This window comes from Hordeum vulgare, chromosome 5H (assembly GCF_904849725.1).
Source record: "Hordeum vulgare subsp. vulgare chromosome 5H, MorexV3_pseudomolecules_assembly, whole genome shotgun sequence".
In the NCBI taxonomy this organism is placed as follows: domain Eukaryota; kingdom Viridiplantae; phylum Streptophyta; class Magnoliopsida; order Poales; family Poaceae; genus Hordeum; species Hordeum vulgare.
In genome coordinates this window covers 582785849-582794083 of record NC_058522.1, presented here as the reverse complement: position 1 = coordinate 582794083, position 8235 = coordinate 582785849, and the positions used below count along the sequence as shown (strand labels likewise).

Below are 8235 nucleotides of genomic sequence, written 5' to 3'. Positions count from 1 at the left end.
ACCGTCGCCCTGCCTCGCTGCCTTGACATCAAACTCTCACAAGGACCATAGGGATCACCCAATGATTCCAATTTCTCCCTCGCCGTCGGACATAGACCGTGGTGCAAGGCCATCTGCCAAGCAGTTTTGGCAATGTCCTCCACCGTTTCTTCGAACAACCATCTCGCTTTGAATTTCTTGGTTCTACCAGAGCTACGCGTAGCCACTCCCGCAGTGTCCAAACATATCGGCCTATAATCTTATTTACCCATCTCCAAATTGGTTGAAAAAGATGGGACTAATTTTAAAGTGAGTTCGGGAAGACCCCCTTACCTAGAGAAGAGGAGGACTTTGAAATTAAGATGCGACACAAACAAATTTAGAGTTCCTTTTGGATTGTGCTTATTAATAAGCTGCTAAAAGAAAAGGCGAAAAGAAGTGGGCACCAGAAATCCCCATCGTCTTCCTCGGATACCTTCCTTCCTTCATTGTTTTACTCGCCGCCGGTGCGCCTCTCTACTCCTCGCCGTACTCTCCCCAGTCCGAGCGACCGGCCGACCCACCGCGGCTCGATCTTCCGCTGCCGGTGCCCCACCTCTTCTCCTCCTCCGCTGCGCCCCCACCCCCTCTGCCCTTCACGTGCCGCCATCGCCGTTTCCCTCCCCCCTGCCTGTCTCTGCCCGATCCGCACTTCCGGCCTCTGCTTTCTGAGGTACGACAATACATCGATCCATGATTAGTTAAACTCCATTGACGCCATCGAGAAATTCTGGGTGCACACTGGAACCGCCCCTGTCCTGTCCCCAGTAAAGGAAGCAACTTTTTTTTGTGTGTGTTTTTTCTTTGGGAAAATTTGTTATGTTTTAAATTTAATTGGGCTTCTCTTTGTTTCTGCAGTTTACAATGGGGAACATGCTCACCTTCATGCTTGGAACAACTGCACTGGTGGATAATAGCCATCCAAGGCAACATCACCACCCAGGAGCCAGCAGCAGCAGCAGCAACAGGATAGCAGGCCATCAGTTTGAACCGCTGAGCATTCTGGCTTTCAGGGCTATGTCTGAGCACATAGGACGCAGTGAAGTGTTCTGTCGAAAGCAGATAGCAAATGACCGGTTTCGGCTGCGCTGAGCATTCTGGTTTGCGGAGCAATCCATGCCAAGGGGATATCAGCAAACGATCCATTCAAACTGTGTGGCATTCTCATCTTTGGAGTTTTGTCCGACTACATCCTTTACGGCGTAGAGGAACCAGCGATTGATCTGCTTGGAGACCTTCCAGAGGTACCACGCTAAAATCTCGTGCTCCAGCCCGTCTGTTGGTTGCAGATTACTAGTTTCTACTTTTGTGCAACTACATTATATTTTTTGTTATGCAGGGCGTACTGTGCACAGTTTTCTCAAAATTGTCTCTGGAAGAGGCTTTAAGAACCAGTGCCGTCTCAAGAAAATGGAGATACTTGTGGACAGTTTGTCCTAAACTGAGTTTCGATGGAGATACAATATGTGGCAAGAATAATTATGGGGAAAGAGTGTATAATCTAGTGTTCAGTCGCATTGTTAATAGGGTCCTGGGACAGTGCCGTGGCAAGTTGGTTGAAGAGCTTGAAATCAAAATTGAGTTGAACTGGATGCTGGTTGAGCATCTTGATAATTGGGTTCGTTTTGCTGTATCATCGCGGACAAAGGCACTAGTTTTTGATTTAGCACGAGAACAGCGTCAACCTCCAGGTTCTGATGATCAGTACAAATTTCCATTTGAGCTTTTGGACGGGGACAGTATATGCCGTCTACAGAAACTTCATCTTAGCTTTGTAGATTTCCAGCCACCAATGCATTTTAGTGGTTTCCCTAACCTAAGGAAGCTTGATCTGAGCATAGTGAATGTCAGTGGGAAGGATATTCAACATATGTTGTCAAACTGCTGTAACCTGGAGTGGCTGAGTATTGTTAGATGTCATCTCAATGGTGAACTAAAGGTTAACGGCCCACTGCCTCACCTGCTATACTTGAAAATTGCCTCCTGCAGATTAACAAATATAGCATTCAATGCTGTGAACCTTGCGACTTTCGAATACAGAGGAGTGGCGGTGCCTATTGACCTCAGTAAATCATCAGAACTGAAATGTGCAAACATATGGTATCTTGGAGACACGTTGGAGCACACTATTACAGTTCTTGGTGAAGTGCTTATAAATGTGCAACAGCTGACCCATAATGCAGACTGTAAATCACCAGAGGTTTGCTCTTCAACCATCTTTTATATCGTGGATTATCCTATTATATTATGTATTCGTGTCATGGCCTTTGATTATCTATCTTTCAGGTTCCCTGTTTGATGTCTTACCCGTTCAAGTTTTCTCGGATGACATATTTACAACTGAAGTTGGTCTATGTCGAAGAAATCGACAGCTTGTCGTTGGTCTCTTTTCTGAGGTCTGCTCCTTCAATTGAGAAGTTAGAGCTGCATGTAAGTACTCGTATGTTTTTTTGGCTGATAGTCTATACATTTCTTATTAGTATTACTACATTATAGCTTCTTCTAAGGCACTGCACGTCTCATTTTTGAACTATGCAAATGTCATGCTTACAACTGAGAAGCATATTAGTCCGAGTATAAAACGTGATAAGCCAAGTTGTGCTGAAGAATTTCTTTTTATCTGTGTTGTTGCATATACTGTCTTCTTGGAACTAATGCATGGAGATTGACTTTTAGACAGGCTTGCCGTTCCTCGTCCAGTTTAAATCTTTCATAAACTAAAATGACAATTTGATAAAACTCTGTCAGCAACTTGGTCACGTACTCAGATTATTCATTGACATTTGATTATAGATAGATAAAATGGATAATAGATTAGTCACAAGCCTTCTCACTTCATTTTTGGTTCAAAATTGCAGTTCTGTAATGTTGCTTATGAGCGCGTGGTACAAGAACCTAAACCTATGAGGAAGCTTTCGGAGCGTCTGTTCAACGACATGAAGAGCTTGCATATTACAGGATTTGAAGCATGCAAGGGGGAAGTTGAGTTCCTTCTGCACATGGTAGAAAATGCCCCTGCATTGGAGTTCTTATGTATAGATCACTCGTATCAATATCCACCAGAAGGCCTTCACAAAGACAAAGAACTGGATGTTGACTTGCTTCATACAACTATAAGAAGGCATCTTAAAGGAAAGATTTCACCCAGTTGCACCTTGATTTTACTTTAAGGGATCAGTTGTTGTAGGGATGTATAGCCATGGATCAGTTGGTTAATTTTCTTAGTTTAGTTTCACTGGCATTAACAATCAACGATGCTGGTGCCATTTCTATCTCCTTGAGACAAGAACAATGTTGGTCTCATTTAGTGAAAGGAGGGTTCGATCCCTTTTGTAAGCATCAACATTGTAACTACATATCATGGATAAGCACTGCAGGCACTTTTGATTTCCTTTGTTGGAAATGATTTATGATTGTTATGCAAAACACATTGCAGCTGCATCTGTCACTCTACTTTGTAGTTGCAGGTGTTTGTCTCAAAAACTTGGTGTAAACCCAACTAGTTATACATGCCAACAAAACATAGTTTGGCACCTCAGCTGCACATGTTTGTCTCGTAGTTTCTGCTACTATCAAGACACATATAGTAGATCTACTCGGTGATGAGGGAAAGAAGAACAGGACCTCGACGAAAGAGCGAAGGAGAACGCATAAGGATGTTGTCGATGCTGATAGCCTCCTTGCGAGGGAGGTGTGGCGGCACATCGACGACCGCCCTCGACACCCAATACCGGATCATCGCGCGTGCCTCGTCAGCACTGGAAACCAGCACCACCTGGACGCTCTCCTCATCCGCAAGCTTGTCCTCGGCGGCAGCAGCGGCACGCGCTGCTGCTGCGGCAGCGCGTCTCTGCACCATGCTCATCATGGCGAGGACGTGAATGCACGTGGTCGAGTGCCAGACGGACGACGAGGAGAGCGGTGGTCGGAGGAGCCACCCTGGATGCTGGAAGCCTCGCGAGCGCGTGGCGGATCAGTAAGTGCATGCCATCATCAGCTGCTGCAGCGGTCGTCGGAGCACGCGGGCGGGTGCACGCCGGGGCGGGGGCGGGATGTCGGCGTGGGCGTCCTCGCTGCCCGATGGGAGCAGCCGAAGGCTCAGGGGCCGGAGAAAACTGACGAAATCAAGAAGCGCCGCGTCCTTCTCGGGGGGGATCGTGGTGCAGAGCCGGCGCAGGGCGAGGTAGAAGATGACGGCAAGCATGGTGCACTTGGCGCGAGCGCTGGGTGTCGGCGGCAGAAGCAGAAACACCCTCCTGTTTAAAGTTATATCTCATTTTGTTGCCGCCTCACGGCCTTCGCCTTGGTGGGGTGATTTTTTTTTTTAAATCCAAGAGCTTGTAGAAGGAGCGACCGGAAAGTCATGGATGCAAACTAAGTGACGCCGACGGCCACGATCTCCAAAGAAAATCGTCGCCCCCAAGAAGAAAGCATCGATAAGGGCCTATATATTAGCTTAATGATTGAAAGATAAAACCGTTTTAAAGTTTTCAGAATAAAATTTATAATGATGATGTCATTGCATTCATGTCCTCCCACTAGTAGAAAAGAGAGCTCTCGTCCACTTGATGAAATCCCATTAGTCCCGGTTCACTCACGAACCGGGACCCATGGGGGCATCGGTCCCGGTTCGTGAGGCCACGGCGCCAGCCGGGCCTCGTGGGCCATTGGCCCCCGTTTGTATGACCCATTTAGTCCTGGTTCCAGACATGAACCGGGACCAATCTGCCTCGCTCATGGCCCACAACCATTAGCCCCGGTTTGTGGCTGGAACCGGGACCAAATGTTGAACTTTAGTCTCGGTTCCAGCCACAAACCGGGACCAATGGTTGGCCTATATATACCCCCTGCCCGCGAGCAGAGCAGTAGTTCACTGCTCCGTTTTTTTGACCGGCCGTGGGAGAGCTTTGTGGTGCTCTAGCTCACCTCATATGCACATGAGGTGTTCGATGAAATGCCCGAGCCACACTTAAGCTTTCTCCTCTCGAATCTCCTTGTCCAAGCTCCATTTTCCTCAAGTTTTGTGTAGCTTTGGCGGTCCGTCCTGTCCCGTCCCCGTCCTCACCGCCGTCGATCGCCCGCACCCATCTTGACGCGGGCATCACGTGGTTAGTCTCTTCTTCTTATCTTGTTTCTAAAAGAAAAAAGTTCTTACTTGTATGATTTAGATAGATGCTTATGTAATTTTCTTACTTTTATTATTATCTGTTATTATATAGTGCGATGGTTTTGGTATCCGCCTCCGTCAGCCCTCATCATGTCTATGGTTCGGATGTTGCAACGGAAGAAAAAAGATCACAATCTCCAATGGACGAACAAATTTTGCTGAATCATCGGGATACACTATTACTTTCAATTTCATGAAATCTTGAACATTTTCTTAAAATCGTGCACATATTTGAAAGCGTGAAACTTTTCTAAATTAGTGAACACTTATTAATTCATAACCATTTTCTATAAGTAAGAATATTTTTTGAATTCATGAATATCTAATACTATTGGAAGATAATTTTGAAATTGGGAAAAATTAAACAATTTTCCTGAATTGGCGAACATTTCTGGAATCGACGAACATTTTTTTGAAATTTATTGGAACAATTTTTGAAATTCACAAACATTTTTTTGATTTAACAAATATTTTTTGAAATTAAAAAACATTTTTTGAAATGCATGATCATTTTTTGAATGAATAAACTCTTTTGTAAGTCACGAACAGTTTTTGAATTTTTAGGATATTTTCCATCGATAAAAATTTCTTGGATTGGTAAAATTTTATTCAATTTCATTAACATTTTTTTACACAAGAACTTTTAAAAAAATCATGAATATTTTATTATTTGCCAAACATTTATTTTCAATGTTCCAAACATTTTTTGTACAAAAACAGGGCAGCTGTGATGGAACCGCCCTGTCGACCGCCCGTGTTGACCATGTCAGCCACACCAGACTTCATCTGCTCCCAGTAGCTTTCCTCCATAGGCAATCTCCAAAACTTCTCCCCGGATAACTCAGATGCAACAGTGACTTCCTGGGCTAGTTCATCACTTGGTGTGAAGATTCCTGAAGAGACATGTTCATTAGTATGCATGACTTGAGAGTACTCCACTATTTCCATCTTAGAAGCACACAAAATTGAAGTTGGCTGAGAGGAAAATATGTGTTTGAGCTTACCAGCAATGCTAGGCCCAAGTGCAACAACACAGGCACCGGTTAGTGTTGCCAGATCAATAACCATCAGCCATTCAAGTCTTTGCCATTCACCTCCAAAAAAAAAGGAAACCGGAAGGAGAAACTATTAGCTATTCAAGCCTTGACCATTTTGATTTTGTATGGAGAGGACGAGTGTTTCATCTACATTGGGAGGGGCCTCGTGGCTTCCGCCCAGATCTAGGACTCTATGAGGCCAACATTGCAGGAGCACACGCCCGACTAACTCGTAGAGGGAGAGATAGAGAGAGAAGGAGGGAGGGAGAAAGAGAGGGAGAGAGAGAGGGGGGAGGGAGGGAGGGAAAGGGAGAGGAAGAGAGGGGGGAGGGAGAGAGTGGGAGAGAGAGACGTCTTAGCTTGAGACGGTGTACCTCTGATGGTTTACTTTGAGTGTCATTGGATCTAAGAAAGATGAGGCATTGTGAACATAACGGCTAACTTATGTGATGTCAGTATGATCATGTATCAATGATGCCTCTTGGACTTGCATTGTTCTTCTAGAAACTAGGTTGTCAATCACCAGCAAACAAAGAAAATAAAGAAGAAACTATAAGCCGTTAAGTTCTTGACCGTTTTGATTTTGTACGGAAAGAAGAGAACGGATGCTTCATCTGTATAGGAAAGAGTCTCGTCGCACATGCCTAGATCTAGAAATCTATGAGGACAACATTGTAGAATCACACGCTCGGCTACCATATGACGACGAAAAGTTAAGGGACAATGTTGAGACGTTGCTAAAAAGATTTTGTAATTAAACTTGTTGTCCTGGTTTTGAGTTCTGTATTTTATTAAGAGAATTTTCGACTATTTTATTTTTATTAATTTTGAAATGTGGAATTTTGGACGAATCTTGAACAAACGGAAACGGAAGGGAACTGGATTTGGGAAAGCCACCGAGAGGAGAATGACCATATTATCCCCCAAAATCCCAGGCGGTATCCCGAAAACTCAAAAAGCCCGCTCAAAGCAGAAAGAGGCGTGACGGGCCCGTCTTCTCCCGCCGCCGTAACCGCCGCCATGTCCCGCCGGGTTCTGCTCTTCCTGCGCGGCGTCCTCGTGCTGCTCCAGCGTCGTCGACGCCGCCTCGCGCCGCCGCCGTCGGGCCCCGCGGAGCTTCTGCGCCTCCTCCTCCCGCTGCTCCTGCACGGCGCCGACCACGCCGCGACCGCGACGGCGAGCGACAGCATCCTGGCGTTGGTCCTCGCCGCGGCGCTCCGCCGCCTCCCGACTCGGATCACCTTCTACGGGGAGGAGGGCCGCGACCCGCGACTGTTCGTGGAGGTCGAGGAGGCGCGACAGCTGCTCCTTGGGCTCGTCCTCGCGCGAATTGGCGTTCGCGCTCCCGCTCACATCCACGCGGCCCGAGTGGCGCCGCAGGTCAGCGCCCCGCTCGCCGTAGCGGGGGGCATGGCGCAGCGGCTGCTGCTCCTCGTCCGCCTGCTCCTCGCGCCAGCTCGCTCCGCCGACCTCCTCCCTCTCCCGCTTCAGCGCGCCGCCGAGCCCGAGCAGGCGGGGTCGGCTCGGAGGACGGGACGACTCTCCTCGCTGTCCTGCTCGCAGCCGGGATCCGCCGTCTCCCGCGCTCGCCTCCGCTCACCATCGACCTGGACAACCCGCGCGCCGTGGATGCGCTCGTCGGCTTCTTCCTTCAGAGAGTTCGGGAGGGCGCGGTGGCTGTGGCTGTGGCGGGGGAGGACGCGCCTCCGATCCACGAGGCCGCGGTGGCGGGGGAGGACGCGCCTCCCACTCCGATGCACGAGGCCGCGGTGGCGGGGGAGGAGGATGCGCCTCCCACTCCGATCAACGTCAACCTCGACCTTGGCATCTTCAACAACCTGCTTCACGCTCCGCGCTCCGCGTGCTTCTCCGAATCCATGCGCGCAACTTCGCCCGCCTGCTTCCTCCGCCGACCGAAGCCCGCGGCCCCATCCCTGCCTCCGCGTCACTTCTGGGCGTCCTCTTCTACGCGGCTCTCCGCCGGGTCGACGCGGCCCTCCCGCCGGGCTCCCA

The 8235-nt window shown here is 48.3% G+C and overlaps 1 pseudogene across 1 annotated transcript; it reads left to right on the top strand.

The window, feature by feature from the left end:
* Positions 1 to 418: 418 nt before the first annotated feature.
* Positions 419 to 3410, top strand: LOC123399619 (annotated as a pseudogene). Its single transcript, XR_006610409.1, has 4 exons — positions 419 to 691; positions 877 to 1262; positions 1358 to 2448; positions 2877 to 3410. The product of XR_006610409.1 is annotated as a putative FBD-associated F-box protein At5g56690 (transcript).
* Positions 3411 to 8235: the final 4825 nt, after the last annotated feature.